The sequence below is a fragment of the Oryx dammah genome, unplaced genomic scaffold (assembly GCF_014754425.2).
Source record: "Oryx dammah isolate SB20612 unplaced genomic scaffold, SCBI_Odam_1.1 HiC_scaffold_8, whole genome shotgun sequence".
In the NCBI taxonomy this organism is placed as follows: domain Eukaryota; kingdom Metazoa; phylum Chordata; class Mammalia; order Artiodactyla; family Bovidae; genus Oryx; species Oryx dammah.
In genome coordinates this window covers 18,442,495-18,462,357 of record NW_024070192.1, presented here as the reverse complement: position 1 = coordinate 18,462,357, position 19,863 = coordinate 18,442,495, and positions in this window count along the sequence as shown.

Below are 19,863 nucleotides of genomic sequence, written 5' to 3'. Positions count from 1 at the left end.
CTGGGTGAAGTTCTACCAAGGTGTAATAATGTCCTTTATATCAGGGGTGTTGAAGAAGAAGATGGGGAAATGAGAGAATAGCATCTTTGGGGGGAAGATTTATATATATGTAGACAATAAAATTTTGATTTAAAAAAAAAAAATTAGAATAGCAGTCCTATGTTCTCTGCTTTTCTCACCAGGGGTTGAAGGGTTGAGTAAGATGATGTATGTACAACTGTAAAATACTCCACAATGTCACTTGCAACATTTACAATGGGAGAAACTTAGACGCCAAGAAAGTTCCAAGTCTTCCACACACAGATCTAGTGTCCAGGTATCCCAGCTCCTGGCCCTGAACTTCTTGGCTGGGCCAAGGAGCACTTTCGGTAAAGTGCTTTGGAATAAAACAGAGTGAACATGAATCATAATGATTATTATTGATTTTTCGTTCCTTAGGCAGCCAAAATCATGGCTGGCACTCTTCCCACTTGGAAACTGACTGGCTTGTTTTACATCTCCTGTGTCTCTGGTGAGGTCAGGAGTCTAGACTTGGGCTATGGGCCCAAGAGCTATGGGCTATGGACCCAGAGCATAAGGGAACCTACCTACTCCCCCTCTCCCAATTTATTCCCCCCTTGCTCCCAGTTTTCTGCCCTGTGCCTCCAAGCAGAGCCTTAGCATTCCACAATCCCAGCCAGGCTGGTGACAAGGCATAATCCTAGCTACACATTCTCCACTTGGCCCCAGGCTTTCCCTGGGTTGCCAGTATCCCAGCACTAGTTCATATAAAATCCCTGCTGTGCCTGGAATGCATTAACCAAAGTGTGACACTTCAATTCCTAGTGTACATGGAGTAATTTTAGATGGTATACAGATGAACATACTGCTTTCAAAGTTATGTATCATAATGTGTAGTTGGAAATGTTGTTTTCTTTTGTTTTTTTAAGATAGTGACAAAAAGCTGCTGCTTCTTGTTTGAGTGTGAGGAAGCTACTGTCCCTCTTTTATTTTTTTCTTTTTTAATTGAGGTATAACTTTCAGAGAGTAAACTGCACACATCTTAAAGAATACAATTTGATGCATTTTTACATATGTATACATAATATACATGTAACATGTCTATACACACATATATATACATACATGCACACATATATATATAATGTAACTATCACCCAGATCAAGATATTGAATATTTCTAGCATTGAGCATGGCACCCCACTCCAGTACTCTTGCCTGGAAAATCCCATGGACGGAGGAGCCTGGTAGGCTGCAGTCCCTGGGGTCGCTAAGAGTCGGGCACGACTGAGCAACTTCACTTTCACTTTTCACTTTCATGCATTGGAGAAGGAAATGGCAACCCACTCCAGTGTTCTTGCCTGGAGAATCCCAGGGACGGGGGAACTTGGTGGGCTGCTGTCTATGGGGTCGCACAGAGTCGGACACGACTGAAGCGACTTAGCAGCAGCAGCAGCAACATTGAGCAAGCTCACTCAAAGTCAGTATTCCCCTCCAAATGTCACTAGTATTCTGAGCTATTGCCATAAGTTCAGTCTGTTTTTGGAGTTCATATACATGGAATCATTCAGTATATATATTTTTACATCTGGCCTCTTTCGCTCACCATTGTGTCTGAGGTTAATTTATGATCTTTCACGTAATAGTGGTTCAATGCCTTTTCATTGCCATACAGTAGTATTCCATTGTAGACATTAGTCAGTTCAGTGGTGAAGTCATGTCCCACTCTTTGCAACCCCGTGGACTGCAGTGCGCCAGGCTTCCCTGTCCATCACCAACTCCCAGAGCTTACTCAAACTCATGTCCATCAAGTTGGTGATGCCATCCAACTATCTCATCCTTTGTCATCCCCTTCTCCTCCCAACTTCAATCTTTCCCAGCATCAGGGTCTTTTCCAATGAGTCAGTTCTTTGCATTAGGTGGCCAAAGGATTGGAGTTTCAGCCTCAGCATCAGTCCTTCCAATGAATATTCAGGACTGATTTCCTTTAGGTTGGATCTCCTCGCAGTTCAATGGATTCTCAAGAGTCTTCTCCAAAACCACAGTTCAAAAGCATCAATTCTTCGGCACTCAGCTTTCTTTATAGTCCAACTCTCACATCTGTACATGACTACTGGAAAAACCATAGATTTGACTAGATGGACCTTTGTTGGCAAAGTAATGTCTCTGCTTTTTAACATGCTGTCTAGGTTGGTCAGAGCTTTTCTTCCAAGGAGCAAGAATCTTTTAATTTCGTGGCTGCACTCACCATCTGCAGTGATGTTGGAGCCCCAAAAAATAAAGTCTGTCACTGTTTCCATCGTCTCCCCATCTATTTGCAATGAACTGGTAGGACCAGATGCTGTGATCTTAGTTTTCTGAATGTTGAGCTTTAAGCCAACTTTTTCACTCTCCTCTCACTTTTTTTTTTTTTTCTCCTCTCACTTTCATCAAGAGGCTTTTTAGTTCTTCGCTTTCTGCCATAAGGGTGGTGTCATCTCCATATCTGAGGTTATTGATATTTCTCCCGGCAGTCTTGATTCCAGCTTGTACTTCATCCAGTCTGGCATTTCGCATGATGTACTCTGCATATAAGTTAAATAAGCAAGGTGACAATATACAGCCTTGACGTACTCCTTTCCTGATTTGGAACCAGTCTGTTGTCCTATGTCCAGTTCTAACTGTTGCTTCTTGACCTGCATACAGATTTCTCAGGAGGCAGATCAGGTGGTCTGGTATTCCCATCTCTTTAAGAATTTTCCACGGTTTGTTGTGATCCACACAGTCAAAGGCTTTGGTGTAGTCAACAAAGCAGAAGTAGATTTTTTTTTCTGGAATTCTCTTGCTTTTTCGATGATCCGATGGACGTTGGCAATTTGATCTCTGGTTCCTCTGCCTTTTCTAAATCCAACTTGAACATCTGGATTCACATACTCTTGAAGTTCACGATTCACATACTGTTGAAGGCTGGCTTGGAGAGTTTTGTTTCAGCCGGGTTTCCAGCTGTAGGGGGCACCATTCCGGGTGAGGCATCCAACATGGTGAGGCCCCTGAGCCCCTGCCCCCGTGACTCCCCCTCCTGCCCCTCAGGGCTGCTGCTGTTCCTCTGCCTGCTGTTGCTCCTCCGTCTCCAGATCCGATCATAGTGAGGGAAAGATGAGCGAGGAGAAGGCGACTTCTGATAACGAGGTGCATTTGTGGCGTAAGATGGAGGAGTAGGAGGACGTGTGCTCATCTTCTGCAAGAATTCCAAAACTACAACTCGCTGCTGAACAACCGTAGACTGCAGAATGTTGGTTCCCACCAAAAAAAGATACCTCACATCCAAGGGCAAAGGAGAAGCCCCAGCAAGATGGAAGGAGGGGTAAAATCACGTTTGGACTCAAACCCCTTACTGGCCAGAGATGCTCAGAGGGCTCAAACAAACCTTCTGGGCACCAGGGCCCGAAGACCCCACAGAGACTGAGCCAGAACTGTGTTTGAGTATCTCCTGTGAAGGTATTGGTCAGCAGTGGCCTGCGCAAGGGCAGGGGCTCTGGGTGCAGCAGATCTGGGAATGGCATAAGCCCTCTTGGGGGAGGTCACCCCACCATAGAGCCAAGACAGGACTGAGGAAACAAGACTCTTGGGAGGACACAAACAGAACCTTGTGCACTCCAGAACTCAGGAGAAAGGAGCAGTGACCCCACAAGAGGCTGACCCAGACTTCCCCGTGAGTGTCCAGGAGTCTCCGGAGGAGGCGTGGGTCGATGGTGGCCTTCTACAAGCTCAGAGGCACTGAATGCGGCAGTGCGTGCCTGGAACCTTTTGAAGGAGGTTGCCATTATCTTCATCACCTCCACCATAGTTTAGCCTCAGGTCAAACAACAGGGAGGGAACACAGCCCCCTCCAACAACAGAAAATTGGGTTGTATGCAAATGTGCGTGCTAACTCAATTCTGTCATGTCTGATTCTTTGTGACCCCATGGGCTGTGGTCCACCAAACTCCTTTGTCCATGGGATTCTCCAGGCAAGAATACTGGAGTGGGTTGCTATGCCTTCCTCCAGGGGATCTTCCCAACCGACCCTTGTCTCTTATGTCACCTGCATTTAAAGATGGATTCTTTACCCCTAGCGCCACCCGGGAAGCCCATTCCATTGTGTAAGTATACCACAACTTATTCTTTCTAATTTTCCTGGGCATACAGGTTATTTCCAGTCTTTGACTACTGAGTAAAAGTTTCAAACGTTCTTGTGCATATCTTTTGGTAGATATATGAATTCATTTTTCCTGTAGATTTCTAGGAGTAGATTTCCTTTATCATAGAGTATAAATATATTGGACATTATTAGATATTGCCAAATAATGTCAGTATTTTTGGATTTGGATCGTTTTAAGAAGTGTGTTCTTTGTTTTAATCTCATTGTTTTAATTTGAAACTCCTTAATGACATGATGTCGGGTATCTGCTCATATGCCTAGTTGCCCTCTGAATATCCTTTTTTTGGTGAGATGTCTGTTCAGATCTCCTGCCCATTTTTAAAGTCAGGTTGTTTTCCTTTCATTTTATTTTTTGACTGTGCCACACAGCATGCGGGACCTTAGTTCCCTGACCAGCGATTGAACTGCCAGTAAGTCCCTGTTTGTTTCCTCATTGTTGGGTTTTAAGAGTTCTTTATATATTTTGGCTAACAGTTCTTTATCAGATGTGTCTTTTGCAAGTATTTTCTCCCAGTTTGTGGCTTGTCTTCTCATTCTGACCTTGTCTTTCTCAGAACAGAAGTTTTTTTATTTTAATTCCAGTTTATTAATGATATCTTTTCATGCCCTTGGTGTTGTACAATACCAAAAAAGCCACCAGTATACCCAGGGTCACCTAGGTTTTTTTCTATGTTATCTTCTACATATAGAAGATGTATAGTTTTATGGTTTTGTGATTTAGATTTAGGTCTGTGATCCATTTAGGGTTTTTTTTTTTTTTTTGTAAAGGATATAAGATCCATGTCTAGATTGATTTTTGAAGTTTTTGCATGTTGGTGTCCAGTTGTTTCAGTGTCATTTTTTTGCAGGAGAGGCTTTGCCATGAGGCTGGTGGGATCTTAGTCCTTGGATCAGGGATTGAACCCCTGCCCACAGCAGTGAAAGCACCCAGCCTAACCCCCAGTGGAGCACCAGGGAATTTCACACACCATTTGTTGAAAAGACAATCTTTGCCACTTTGTATCTCCTTGCTCCTTTGTCTAAAATCAGTTGATTATATATATATGTGGATCTATTTCTGGTCTCTCTATTATATTCCACTGATCTATTTGTCTATTCTTTCAATCATACCACACTGTCTTGATTACTGTAACTTTATATACATCTTGAACTGGAGTACTATCTGTCCTTGAACTTTATTCTTCTCCTTCAATATTGTATTGGTTATTCTGAGTCTTTTGTCTCTCCATATAAACTTTATAATAGTTTGTTGACCCAGGTGGTGCAGTGGTAAAGATCTGCCTGCCAATGCAGGAGATGAAAGAGACATGGGTTCGATCCTTGGGTCGGGAAGATCTCCTGGAGTAGGAAATGGCAACCCATTCCACTATTCTTGCCTGGAAAATTCCATGGACAGAGGAGCATGGCAGGCTATAGTCCATGGGATCCCAAAGGGTCTAACACAACTGAGCATAGCACAGCTTAGTATAGCTTAGTATATAATATACTTAATACTATAATACTTAGCATAGCTTAGTATTTGTATAAAACCTATGTATGAATATACCCTCCCATACACTTTAAATTGGGCTTCCCTGATGGCTTGGTGGTAAAGAATTCACCTGCCAATGCAGGAGACATGAGTTCAATCCCTGGGTGGGGAAGATGCCCTGGAGAAGGAAATGGCAACCCACTCCAGTATTCTTGCCTGGGAAATCCCATGGACAGAGGAGCCTGGCAGGCTACAACCCATGGGGTCACAAAAGAGTGGGACACGACCTAGTGACTAAACAACAACAACAACATACTTTAAATCACCTGTAGATTGCTCAGAATACCTAATACAATGTAGATGATATGGAAATGGTTGAAAATGCATTGTAAATGCTGCAGAAATAGTTGCTGGCACACAGCAAATTCAAATTTTGATTTTTGGAGATTTCTGGGAAATTGTTTTTTGGATTATTTTCAATTCACAGTTAATTGAAATCTGTAGGTGTGGAACCTGGGGATATAGAGAGCTGACTATTCCCTCCACTTCTATCTTCTCGAAGAGACTAGAGAATTGTTATAATTTCTTTTTTAAGCATTTGGTAGAAATCAACAATGAACCCATCTGGGCCTTATTGTTTTGGAAGGTTACTAACTATTGATTCAATTTCGTTAATAGATAAAAGACCTATTCAGATTTCTTCTTGTGTGAACTTTGGCAGATTGTAACTTTTAAGGAATTGGTCTGTTTCATCTAGGTTATCAAATTTGTGGGCATAAAGCTATTTATGATATTCTTATATTATCCTTTTAATGTTCATGGGAGCTGTATTGTTGTCCCCTCTTTCATTTCTGGTATTAGCAGTTTTTAAAAAATTATTTATTTTTGGTGGCGTCTTCATTGCTGCGTATGGGCTTTCTCTGATTGTGGTGACTGTGGGCTACTCTTCATGGCGGTACATGGGTTTCTCATTTTGGTGGCTTCTCTTGTTTCAAAGCACAGGCTCTAGGTGCAGGGGGCTTCCACAGTTGCAGCACGTGGGCTCACTATTTGTGGCCCATGGGCTTTATTTTCTCTGTGGCATGTGGAATCTTCCCAGACCAGGGACTGAAGCCCCTGTGTCCCCTGCATTGCCAGGCAGACTCCTATCCACTGTACCACCAGACAAGTCCTGATATTAGTAATTTGTGTCTTCTCTTCTCTTTTTTCCCTTAGTTACTCTGGCTAGAAGTCTATCAATTTTATGGATCTTTTCAAAGAACCAGCTTTTGGTTTTGTCGATTTTCTCTGTTGACTTCCTATTTTCAACCTCATTGATTTTGGCTCTGATTCTTTTTTATTATTTCTTTTCTTTTGTTGAATTTGGATTTAGTTCACTCTTTTTGTTCTTGTTTCCTGAAGTGGAAATTTAGATTATTGATTTTAGATCTTTCTTCTTTCTAATACTATCTGCATTTGTTGATATAAATTTGAGCAATGGTTTTGCTAAATCCTACAAATTTGGATAAGTTGTTTCTGTTTTCATTTATTTCAAAATATTTTAAAATTTCTCTTGAAATTTCCCCTTTATCCCATGTGTTATTAGAAATATGCTGCTCTGTCTCCAAGTATGTGGAAATTTTCCAGCTATCTTTCTGTTGTTGATTTCGAGTTTCATTCCATTGTGGTCTGAGGGTAGACGTTGTATGATTTCTAATGTTATAAACTTATTAAAGTGTGCTTTATGGCCCTGAATATAGTATACCTTGGTGATTGTTCCATGTGTGAGTCTGAGACCAATGTGTTGTTGGATAAGTAGTCTATAGATGTCAATCATATACAGTTTATTTACAGTGTGGTTGAGTTCAACCATGTCCTTACTGATTTTCTGCCTGCTGGGTCTATCCATTTCTGATAGAGAAGTGTTAGAGTCTCCAACTGTTACAGTGGAGTCATCTATTTCTCCTTGCAGATCTATCAGTTTTTGCACATGTATTTTGACACTCTGTTGCTAGGCCCATATAAGTGAAGGATGGTTGGGTACTTCCTTGATGGTCCAATGGTTAAGAATCTACCTTGCAATGCAGGGGACATAGGTTCAGTCCCTGGTTGGGGAACCAAGATCCCATATGCCATGGGGCAACTTGGCAACTAAGACCTGATACAGCCAAATAAGTTTTGTTTTTTTTTTTAAAGGATTGGTACATCTTCTTGGGGTATTGACCTTTTTATTAATTGGTAATGCCCTTTTTATCCTTGGTAACTTTGCTTGCTCTGAAGTTGGCTTTGTCTGAAATTAATATGTCTAACCTCACTTTTTCATTTTGGCCATGCTTTGCAGTATGTGGGATCTTAGTTTCCCAACCAGGGATTGAACCTGGGCAACAGAAGTGAAAGCACTGAATCCTAACTAGACCACCAGGGAACTCCCTCCACTTTTCTGTTGATCAGTGTTAGCATGGTATATCTTTCTCCATCCCTTTGCTGTGAATCTATATGTGTACTTATAATATTTAAAGTGAGATTCTTATAGATAATATATAATTGGGTCTTGTTTTTTTACCCTTTCTGACCATCTTTATCTTTTAATTAGTATATGTGGACCATACATGTTTAAGGTGATTATTGACATGGTTGCATTCATATTTGTTGCTATCTTCTATTTGTTCCTTTTGTTCTCTGTTCCTTTGTTTCTTCCACACATTTTCTGCCTTTTGTGGTTTTAAGTACTTTATATGAATTCATTTTCTCTCCTTTCTTGGCATATCATTATGCTTTTCTGCCCCTATGTTTTTTAGTTGGTTGCTCTACACTTTGCAATATATATTTACAACTTTCAAAAACACTATACCACTTCATGGGTTGTACAAATACTTTATAACAAAATATTCCTAATTCCTCCCTCCCTCCTCCCATCCCTCCTGTCATAGTTGTCATTCATTTCACTGATATATAGGCATACATATATATGTATATAAGCATACGACCTGGGTTCAGTCCCCAGGTCGGGAAGATCCCTTGAAGGAGGGAATGGCAACCCACACCAGTATTCTTGCCTAGAGAATTCCACAGCCAGAGAAGCCTGGTGGGCTACTGTCCATGGAGTTGCAAAGAGTCAGACAGGACTTAAGGACTAACACACACCCACAAGCATACTAGTCAAATACATTGTTTCTATTATTATTTTGAACAAACTGTTATGTTAGGTTATTTAAGAATGATAAAAATATTTTTTCTAAAAACATAAGAAAAATAATGTTTTCCTTTTACATTCACTTTTTTCTTCTCTAGTACTCTTCCTTTCTTTATATAAATCTGAATTTCTGAGTTGCCATTTTCCTTTTCTCTGCTGAACTTGTTTTAACTCTTCTTACAAGATAGGTCTGCTAACAACAAATTCCCCTCATTTTTGTTTGTCTGAGAACATCTTTATTTCTTGTTCGCTTTTAAAAAATAATTTTATTTATTTATTTTTGGCTGTGCTGGGTCTTCATTGCTGCTCAGGCGTTTCTGTAGTTGTGGGGAGTTGGGGCTACTCTCTGGCTGCAGTGTGCAGGCTTCTCATTGCAGTGGCTTCTCTTGTTGCAGAGCACAGACTCTAGGGCGCATGGGCTCAGTAGTTGCAGTTCCCAGGCTCTAGAGCACAGGTTCAATAGTTGTGGTGCACAGGCTTAGTTGCTCCTTGGCATGGGGCATATTTTTGGATCAGGGATTGAACCCGTGTCTCCTGCATTGGCAGGCGAATTTTTTACCACTGAGCCACCAGGGAAGCCCTCTTGTTCACTTTTAAAGGGTAATTTTGCAGAATACAGTATTCTAGGTTGGTATTTTTTCACTCTCAACACTTTTAAACACTGTTCTTGCTTGCATGGCTTCTGAGAAGTCAAATGTAACTTACCTTTGTTCCTCTATAGATAGATCGGGAGTTTTCTCCCCCTCTGGCTTCTTTCAAGATTTTTTTCTTTAGCTTTAATTTTCTGAAGTTTGAATAAGATATACCTGTTCCTATTGCAGGGTTCTTTTATGTGTATGTGTGTTTTGTTGGGTTTGTTTTTTGGCAACATCAACATCTTGCTTAATGTTCTCTGAGTTTCCTGGATCTGAGACTTGTTGCCTGACATTGATTTGGGGAAATTCTCAGTCTGTACGTACGCATGTATATATTTACTATCTTGCCGCAGCTGTACTGGGTCTTAGTTGCGGCATGCAGGATCTTTGTCATGTGGGATCTTTTGTTAAGCTCCAGAGCACACGCTTTAGTTGCCCCTTGGTGGGTGGGATCAAACCCTCAAACCTGCAGCCCTTTGTATTGCAAGGCAGATTCTTAACCACTGGACCACCAGGGAAGTCTGAATTCTTAATCATTACCGCTTCAAATATTGTTTCTTTCTCTCTTTCTTCTCCTGGTATTCTTACTGTGCGTATATTGCACCTTTTGTAGTTAAACTCAGTTCTTGGATATCCTGTTCTTTCTCTCTGTTTTACTCATCTTTCTCTTTGCTTTTCAGTTTCAGAAATTTCTGTTGTCATATTCTCAAGCTCAGGATTGTTCCCAGCCCTGTCCAGTCTACGAAGGAGCCCATCAAAAGCATTCTATAGTTCTGTTACAGTGTCTTTGATCTCCAGCATTTCTTTTTATAATTTTTTTAGACTCTCCATCCCTCTGCTTATATTGTCCATCTTTCTTGCAGGACACCTGCTTTTTCTATTAAATTCTCAGCGTCAGTTCAGTTCAGTTCAGTCGCTCAGTCATGTCCAACTCTTTGCGACCCCATGGATTGCAGCACGCCAGACCTCCCTGTCCATCACCAACTTCTGGAGTTCTCACACTCATGTCCATTGAGTCGGTGATGCCATCCAACCATCTCATCCTTTGTCATCTCCTTCTCCTCCTGCCTTCAATCTTTCTCAGTATCAGGGTCTTTTCAAATGAGTCAGCTCTTTGCATCAGCATATTAATCATAATTTTTAAAAATCCTAAACTGTTAATGCTAAAATTCATGCCATACTGGACTCTGGTTTGTTCTGCCTCGTCAGACTGTGTTTTTTTGTCTTTTAGTGTGCTTTGCAGTTATTTGCTGCAAGGCAGATATGAAGTGCTAGGTAAAAGGAATTAAGGTAAATAGGCCTTTAATAACGTGGTGGGAACTTGGGAAAGCACTCTGTAGGTCTGATTAGGTCTTCTCTTTTGGTGAGTCTGTCCTATTAGATTGTGAACCTAACCTGTACTTTTCAGGTTTTTCTCCCCACAGGTGGGGTAGGATGACTACAGGGGGCTGGAATTGTTCTATTCTCTATTAAATTAGTCTCCGGTAAAATCCCAGCAGGGGGACATCCCTGGTGGTCCAGGGGCTAAGACTCTGCTCCAAATGCAGGGGGTCCAGGGTCCCATCCCTGGTCTGGGAACTATAATAGATCCCACATGCTAAATTCAGAGTTCTCATGTTGCAACTAAGATCCAGCTGTACCTAAATACATAAATACTTAAAACAAAACAAAACAACTGCCTCCCCCTCTCCCAGCAGGTTAGGTCTCATAAAATAGTTTCTCCTAGCTCTAGGATATTTCAGAATGGTTCCTTTCCCCTCCCGGTGTCAGAAGCATGAGAGGATTTTTCTCTGATATTCTCTGTGAGGACCTGGTAGAGCCCTTGGATATAAAACTTGGATAAACTCACAAAAGTTTGGGTCCCACTAGAACTGTGTTCCCTTGGAGTGTTCAACTCCCGGGCATGTCTACGCTAAACTTCCAGCAATTTGTCAGTCACAGTTCAGGTTTTCCTGCTAACAGTGGTTCCAGTGCCGGTTTCTGCTTAGGTAAATTGCGATCCTCTGTATCTGCCTGTCTGTCCTTCCAATTTGGGGGGGTGGGGGGTCCACAATAGTTTGCCTTGTGACCTGACTTCTCTGGCAGATCAAAGAATTGTTGTTTTTTCATTTGTTCTTCTCTTTACTTGTTTTTAGGACAGAATGAAGATTTCTAGCCTTCTTATATGCTGGACCAGAAACCAGAAGTCCTCTACTTCTTTTTGTTGTTCTTTTGTTTTCTCCTTTTCTACACTATTTAATTCATTATTTTCCCCAATATGTATAACATAAATTTTACTGTCTTAATCATTTGTTAGTGTGCACTTTAGTGATATTAAATACATTCATAATACTACACTACTATCACTACCATTCATCTTTATAACTCTTCATTGTGTAAAACAAACTCTACCCATTCAATGATTACTCCTCATTCCTCCTCCCTCCAGCTTCTGGGAACCACCATTCTGCTTTCAGCCTCTATGATTTTTTTAAAAGGATGTAAACCTATATGTATGTGCATCAAAAAGCAACAGTTAGAACCAGATGTGAAACAACAGCCTGGTTCAAAATTGGGAAAGGAGTACAAGGCTGTATATTGTCACCCACTTATTTAACTTATATGCAGAGTACACCATGCAAAATGCTGGGCTGGATGAATCACAAGATGAAACCAAGATGGCTGGAAGAAATATCAACAACCTCAGATATGCAGATGATACTACTCTAATGATAGAAAGTGAAGAGGATCTAAAGAGCCTCTTGATGAGGGTGAAAGAGTTGAGTGAAATAGTTGGCTTGAAACTCAACATTCAGAAATGAAGATGATGGCATCCGGGCCCATCAGTTCAGTTCAGTTCAGTCGCTCAGTCGTGTCTGACTCTTTGCGACCCCATGAATCGCAGCACGCCAGGCCTCCCTGTCCATCACCAACTCCCGGAGTTCACTCAGATTCACGTCCGGTCCCATTACTTCATGGCAAATAGATGGGGAAACAATGGAAACAGTGACAGACTTTATTTTCTTGGGCTCCAACATCATTGCAGATGGTGATTGCAACCATGAGGTTAAAAGATGCTTGCTCCTTGGAAGGAAAGCTATGACAAACCTAGACAGCATATTATAAAGCAGAGATATCACTTGCTGACAAAGGTCTGTCTAGTCAAAGCTATGGTTTTTCCAGTAGTCATGTTATGAATGTGAGAGCTGGACCATAAAGAAGACTGAGCGCTGAAGAATTGATGTTTTTGAACTGTGGTGTTGGAGAAGACTCTTGAGAGTCCCCTGGACTGCAAGGAGATCAAACCAGTCAATCCGAAAGGAGATCAGCCCAGAATATCCATTGGAAGGTCTGTTGCTGAAGCTGAAGCTCCAATACTTTGGCTACCAGTTGGGAAGAGCTGACTCACTAGAAAAGACCCTGATGCTGGGAAAGATTAAAGACAAAAGGAGAGGGGGGCGGGGCAGCAACAGAGGATGGGATGATTAGGTAGCATCACTGACTCAATGGACATGAATTTAAGCAAACTGCAGGAGATAATGAAGGACAGAGGAGCCTAGCATGCTACAGTCTCTGAGGTCACAAAGAGTCAGAACTTAGCTACTGAAGAATAACAACAAAACTAGTGTTCATGTATAAGCAATCTGGAGGAAAATAGTCTAAATTATTAACAGTGGTTACTGGAGGAGGGTATTGGAGGCTTTTATTCTCAATGTTAAATAGTTCTATAATTTTAAGTGTTTTATGATATGCATGTGTTAGGGGAAGCACACTGATTGAAACCACCCACCCTGGCCAGGCACCATAGTAACCATTTGCATGAGCTGTTTCACTACAGGAGGTCCTGGTAAGGAACACAGAACTAATAAGCCTCCACCAACTGGAAGAGTTTGGGGAAAGGTCAAAAGGAGACACCACATGTCCGACCACCTCCCAGAATTCTCTCTGGCATCCATATTGGCCGAACAAGACGTGCGTGCACCACCAGGAAGGACTCTGAGTCAGAATGATTGGCTAAAGACAACCCGGAAACTAGTCCCATCACCATAAAACCCGAGACTGCAAGCCATGTGACAGCTGTTCTCCTGGGTTCCCTTACCCTACTGCTCTCCACCCAGATGCCCTTTCCCAATAAAATCTCTTGCTTTGTGAGCACGTGTGTCTCCTCGAACAATTCATTTCCGAGTGTTAGACAAGAGCCCAGTTTCGGGGCCTGGAAGGGGTCCCCCATCCTGCAACACTTGTATTATTTTGAAATTTGAAAATATAAAGGTGCCCGCAAATGTGTCCTCCCAGCCTGCAAAGCATTCTGTGATCCATCTCAGAAAAAAGGGAGCTCTCTGCCTGTCCCATCCTGCCAAGCTCCCAGACTGTGGCTTCTACCTCCTGCTTCTCTTGCTTATCAGCCCTTCCTTCCTCACCTCCTGTCACCTGGCTTTGGGCCCAGGTGCCTGGGAAAGAAACAATTTTTTGAGGTCACCATGTGGCCTGCCAGCCCAGCAGGCTTTCCATCATGTGACTTGATTTTGTTGAGCAAATTTCACCCACTTTATCTTCAGATTATGTCTCAATGTTTTCCATTCTCCAGACTCTTATTCTCTCAAGATATTTCCCCTCTCTCATCTCTGGCCCAGCTCTTACTTTTCCTCAGGAGTCAGAGTAAATGTTTCCAGGTAGCCTTGCCAAACTCCAGTCTCCTCTGCTTCCAGCACTTGCTGTAGATACAGATCACTCTTGAACCCTGACTCCCATGTGGACTGGAAGTCCTATGAGGGTTGGGATGGCATCCACCTGCCTCTGCTATTGACTCATCTACCTGGAAAGATTCCCAATTTACCTCTTTTCAGGCAACTCCTCCTGTATATAGCTTCCAAATAAATCACTTTAATCATGTCATCCCCAGTTCTAGAACCTGCAATGACTCCCTAGTGCCTACTGAATCAAATCCAAACTCTTCTTCTTGTGTATATTTAATTAAATCAAAATTAAAGACTTCTGTTCAATGAGGTGGACAAAGTTAAGAGAGAGATGACAAAATGGGAAAATATATTTGCAAGATCCAAAACTAACAAAGGATAGACTCTTTCAGATCTCCTGCAAATCAGCCTCCAAAAAGGCATCAATAGAAATATAACACAATGATATAAAAAGACTGTTTATGTAAGAGGAAATGTGAAAGACTAATCATCAAGTGCAGAGATGCTCAAACTCTTTAGTGAGTGACCAGACAAATGCAAATAAAACAACAGTGAGATAATACCTCAGTCAGGGTAGGAAAAATCAGACAGCTGGATAACATCAATCATATGGGAATATAGGAACCTTCTGCTCTGTGTGTGGGAGTGTGCACTGGGGCAGACACTGAGGAGAAAAATATGTCTGTACTTAGTCAAAGGGAGACATATATTTACAGCTTATGACCTAGTAAGTCCACTCCTAGTTTCTACGTGTATAACCCAGAGAGATTCTCACTGAATCCATAGGTGAACAGGGCTGAGGGTGTGCACGCAGCGCGATTTGTTGGAGGGGAGTTGGGTGCAGTCAGATGTTTCTCTCTGGGATAGCAGAGAGGCCAAAGTGGGGGGTTGCCCCCACAGCAATGAAAACACCTCAGTGTTCACAGGGCAACCTGATTGGATCTTAAAACCATAGTGCTGGGTGAAAGGAGGACCAACAGAACAAGGCCTAGAACACAGTGCTGGTAATGTATACAGATCAGTTCAGTTCAGTCGCTCAGTTGTGTCCGACTCTTTGCGACCCCATGGACTGCAGCACACTAGGCTTCCCTGCCCATCACAGCCTTGTTTAACTCAAAGAAACTATGAACCATGCCATATAGGGCCACCCAAGACGGATGGGTCATGCTGGAGAGTTCTAACAAAATGTTCTGACACCGCTGGAGTCAGGGGAATGGCAATGGTCCACTAGAGGAGGGAATGGCAAACCACTTCAGTGTGCTTGCCTTGAGAACCCCATCAACAGTAATGTATATAGAGAAACACGCACTGTCTTGTCAGGCCACTCAAGATGGCTGTTCTCTTGCCTTGTGTACATCCCCTGCCCAGCCAGTGCCTGCTTCACTTGCACCCCACGCACATGATTGACCTTCCTACGTACTTGCCCCAGGGCCCAGCTACTGATAGCTTATCAAACGAGTGGTAAGGGGCATGCCTCTCTGCTGGTTTCCCTGGTAACTAATGACAAGTGAAGTCACTCAGTTGTGTCCGACTCTTTGCCACCCCATGGACTGTAGCCCACCACGCTTCTCCGTCCATGGGATTTTCCAGGCAAGAGTACTGGAGTGTGTTGCCATTTCCGTCTCCAGAGGATCTTCCCGATCCTGGGATTCAACCCAGGTCTCCCGCATTGTAAACAAGACGCTTTACCGTCTAAGCCACCAGGAAAGTCCTTAACTAATGACAAACCAGATATCAATTCCCCCCACAATTGGCAATCTCCTCTTTCCCACCAGAACAAAGACTGCAGCCAAGTCCTGCTTTCTGTCCGCTATACATGGTAGGGTGTTGCTCTAAGACTTTGCTTCAGATGTGTAAGCTCCCCCATCCATTAAACCACTGATGTGCCTATTGCTGACTCCAGACTCCTTCTTTAGACTTGAAGCTCGGTAAGCACAGCATCTGTAGCCCAGAGAAGCAAAAAGCAAAGGAGAAAAGGAAAGTTATAAGCATCTGAATGCAGAGTTCCAAAGAATAGCAAGGAGAGATAAAAAAGCCTTCCTCGGTGATCAATGCAAAGAAATAGAGGAAAACAACAGAATGGGAAAGACTAGAGATCTCTTCAAGAAAATTAGAGATACCAAGGGAACATTTCATGCAAAGATGGGCTCGATAAAGGACAGAAATGGTATGGACCCAATAGAAGCAGAAGATATTAAGAAGAGGTGGCAAGAATACACAGAAGAACTGTACAAAAAAGAGCTTCATGACCCAGATAATCACGATGGTGTGATCACTCACCTAGAGCCAGACATCCTGGTATGTGAAGTCAAGTGGGCCTTAGAAAGCATCACTACAAACAAAGCTAGTGGAGGTGATGGAATTCCAGTTGAGCTATTTCAAATCCTGAAAGATGATGCTGTGAAAGTGCTGCCCTCAACATGCCAGCAAATTTGGAAAACTCAGCAGTGGCCACAGGACTGGAAAAGGTCAGTTTTCATTCCAATTCCAAAGAAAGGCAATGCCAAAGAACGCTCAAACTACTGCACAATTGCACTCATCTCACACGCTAGTAAAGTAATACTTAAAATTCTCCAAGCCAGGCTTCAGCAATATGTGAGCCGTGAACTTCCAGATGTTCAAGCTGGTTTTAGAAAAGGCAGAGGAACCAGAGATCAAATTGCCAACATCCGATGGATCATGAAAAAAGCAAGAGAGTTCCAGAAAAACATCTATTTCTGCTTTATTGACTATGTCAAAGCCTTTGACTGTGTGGATCACGATAAACTGTGGAAAATTCTGAAAGAAATGGGAATACCACACCACCTGACCTGTGTCTTGAGAAATCTGTATGCAGGTCAGGAAGCAACAGTTAGAACTGGACCTGGAACAACAGACTGGTTCCAAATAGGAAAAGGAGTACGTCAAGGCTGTATATTGTCACCCTGCTTATTTAACTAATATGCAGAGTACATCATGAGAAACGCTGGGCTGGAAGAAGCACAAGCTGGAATCAAGATTGCCAGGAGAAATATCAATAACCTCAGATATGCAGATGACACCACCCTTATGGCAGAAAGTGAAGAGGAACTAAAGAGCCTCTTGCTGAAAGTGAAAGTGGAGAGTGAAAAAGTTGGCTTAAAGCTCAACATTCAGAAAACTAAGATCATGGCATCTGGCCCCATCACTTCATGGCAAATAGATGGGGAAACAGTGGAAACAGTGTCAGATTTTATTTTGGGGGGCTCCAAAATCACTGCAGATGGTGATTGCAGCCATAAAATTAAAAAACGCTTACTCCTTGGAAGGAAAGTTATGGCCAACCTAGATAGCATATTCAAAAGCAGAGACATTACTTTGCCAACAAAGGTCTGTCTAGTCAAGGCTATGGTTTTTCCTGTGGTCATGTATGGATGTGAGAGTTGGACTATGAAGAAAGCTGAACGCTGAAGCTGAAGAATTGATGCTTTTGAACGGTGGTGTTGGAGAAGACTCTTGAGAGTCTCTTGGACTTCAAGGAGATCCAACCAATTCATCCTAAAGGAGATCAGTCCTGGGCATTCTTTGGAAGGAATGATGCTAAAGCTGAAACTCCAATACTTTGGCCACCTCATGCAAAGAGTTTACTCATTGGAAAAGACTCTGATGCTAGGAGGGATTGGGGGCAGGAGGAGAAGGGGACAACAGATGATGAGATGGCTGGATGGCATCACTGACTCGATGGACATGAGTTTGAGTGAACTCTGGGAGTTAGTGATGGACAGGGAGGCCTGGCATGCTGCGATTCATGAGGTCGCAAAGAGTCGGACACGGCTGAGCGACTGAACGGAACTGAGGGTGCAGCCCAACGCATACACAAACACACTCACACACACACACACACACCCACCCCAAACCAACTGAAAACAGACATTCTGAGAAATTTGGTTCTGGATTGGACAGAGATGATGGTGGTGCAGTTGGGCAAGAAAATGTATAATGTTGGGGGGATGCATAGCTGAAAAATATAGGGGTAAAATGGCACAATGTATGGAATTTACTTTCTAGTGGTTCAGCAGAGGGGAAAAAGATGAAACAAATGTGTTGTAGGCAGGGATTTAAGCAAGATTTTAAGGTTAAAATCTTGATAAGTTTTGAGTCTGAGATGAATATATTGGGGGTTGTTGTACTATTGTCTCTATTTTTGTGTATGTATTAAAAATTTCATAGTAAAACAAAATAGCATCAATTTTGATACATATTTTCAAGACTATGTTCACATAGTCCTTGACGGTTCAGTGGTTACAACGCTATGCTTCCAGTGCAGGAGGCGAAGTTTTAATCCCCGGTCAGGGAACTAAGATCCCACATGCAGCAAGGCAACTAAGCCTGAGCACACTCAAGTAGAGAGTCCATGTGCTGCAATGAAGATTCTTTGTGCTGCAACTAAAACCCAACACAGCCATAAAAAGAAACAAATTTATTAATTTTTTTAAAAAACCTGCCATGGTTTCCTTTTTTTTTTTTTTAAGTAGAAAATGAAGACAAAAGGGAAGGAAGGACAGAAGAAAGAAAACAACAGTGATCAATGAAAATCCCATTTGTCCTCAGGAGGATAATTAACCTTTTGCACCTAAAGTCCAATAGAAGGAGGAGGACTTTTCTGGTGGTCCTGTGGTTAACAATCTGCCTGCTAGATCCCTGTCTGGGATGGTCCCACATGCCTTGGGGCAACTCAGCCCTAGTCCCAGAGCCTCTGCTCTGAAACAAAAGAAGTGACTACAATGAGAAGCCCTCGAATCACAACTAGAGAACAGCCCCTCCACTCGCTGCAACTAGAGAAAGCCTGCACACAGCAACAAAGACCCAACACAGCAAAAACAAATAAAAAAAAAAAAAAAAAAAAAACAGAAAGAAATTGATACCCCATATACCTCTACCACTATGGCATTTTAACTATTTCTGTCTAAGCCTCTCCCCTTCCTTCCTGTGCCCACCTTACTTTTCCACCTGGCTGTCACCATGACGGCCACATCACCATATGCCTCCCTTAGAAACAGGAATGCCCTTCTGCTTCCTGAGCGCCAGCACTGAGCTAGGACTCACTGGTGTGTGATTTCAGTTCATCCTCTCAGTAACATTGTGAGTGAGGTCAGTCCCGTGTCCTGGTCTCCATTGTACAGATGCAGAAAACTGAGCCCAGGAATGTGGTTCTTAGCTGAAATTTCAAACAGCTTGGTCTCAGGATCTCGTGACTGTACCAAGTTGATCCAATCAATTCTTCATCATCATCATTATTTTTGAATGAATGAATGTGAAGTCACTTAGTCGTGTTCAACTCTTTGCGACCCCATGGACTATAGCCTACCAGGCTCCTCCATCCATGGGATTTTCCAGGCAAGAGTACTGGAGTGGGCTGGCATTTCCTTCTCCAGGGAATCTTCCCAATCCAGGGACAGAACCTGGGTCTCCCGCTTTGCAGACAGACGCTTTACCATCTGAGCCACCAGGGAAGCCCGTTATTTTTAGGGCCTGCGTAATAGTCCATTATATTGATGTAACTCCCTGTAATTTACTAACAGCCCTCCTATTGCAGAGTATTTGGGCTCTTTCTAGATTTTTACTTTCATCGATAGTCCTGCAAGGCATATTTTTGAGTATAAAGCTTCTGGATTCTGTGGCATTTATACCCTTACCAGGAGTGGGTGAGGGTTAGGTTAGTTTGTGTTCACACAGTAGACCTCATTATGGCAGTTAATTCACGTTGAGGC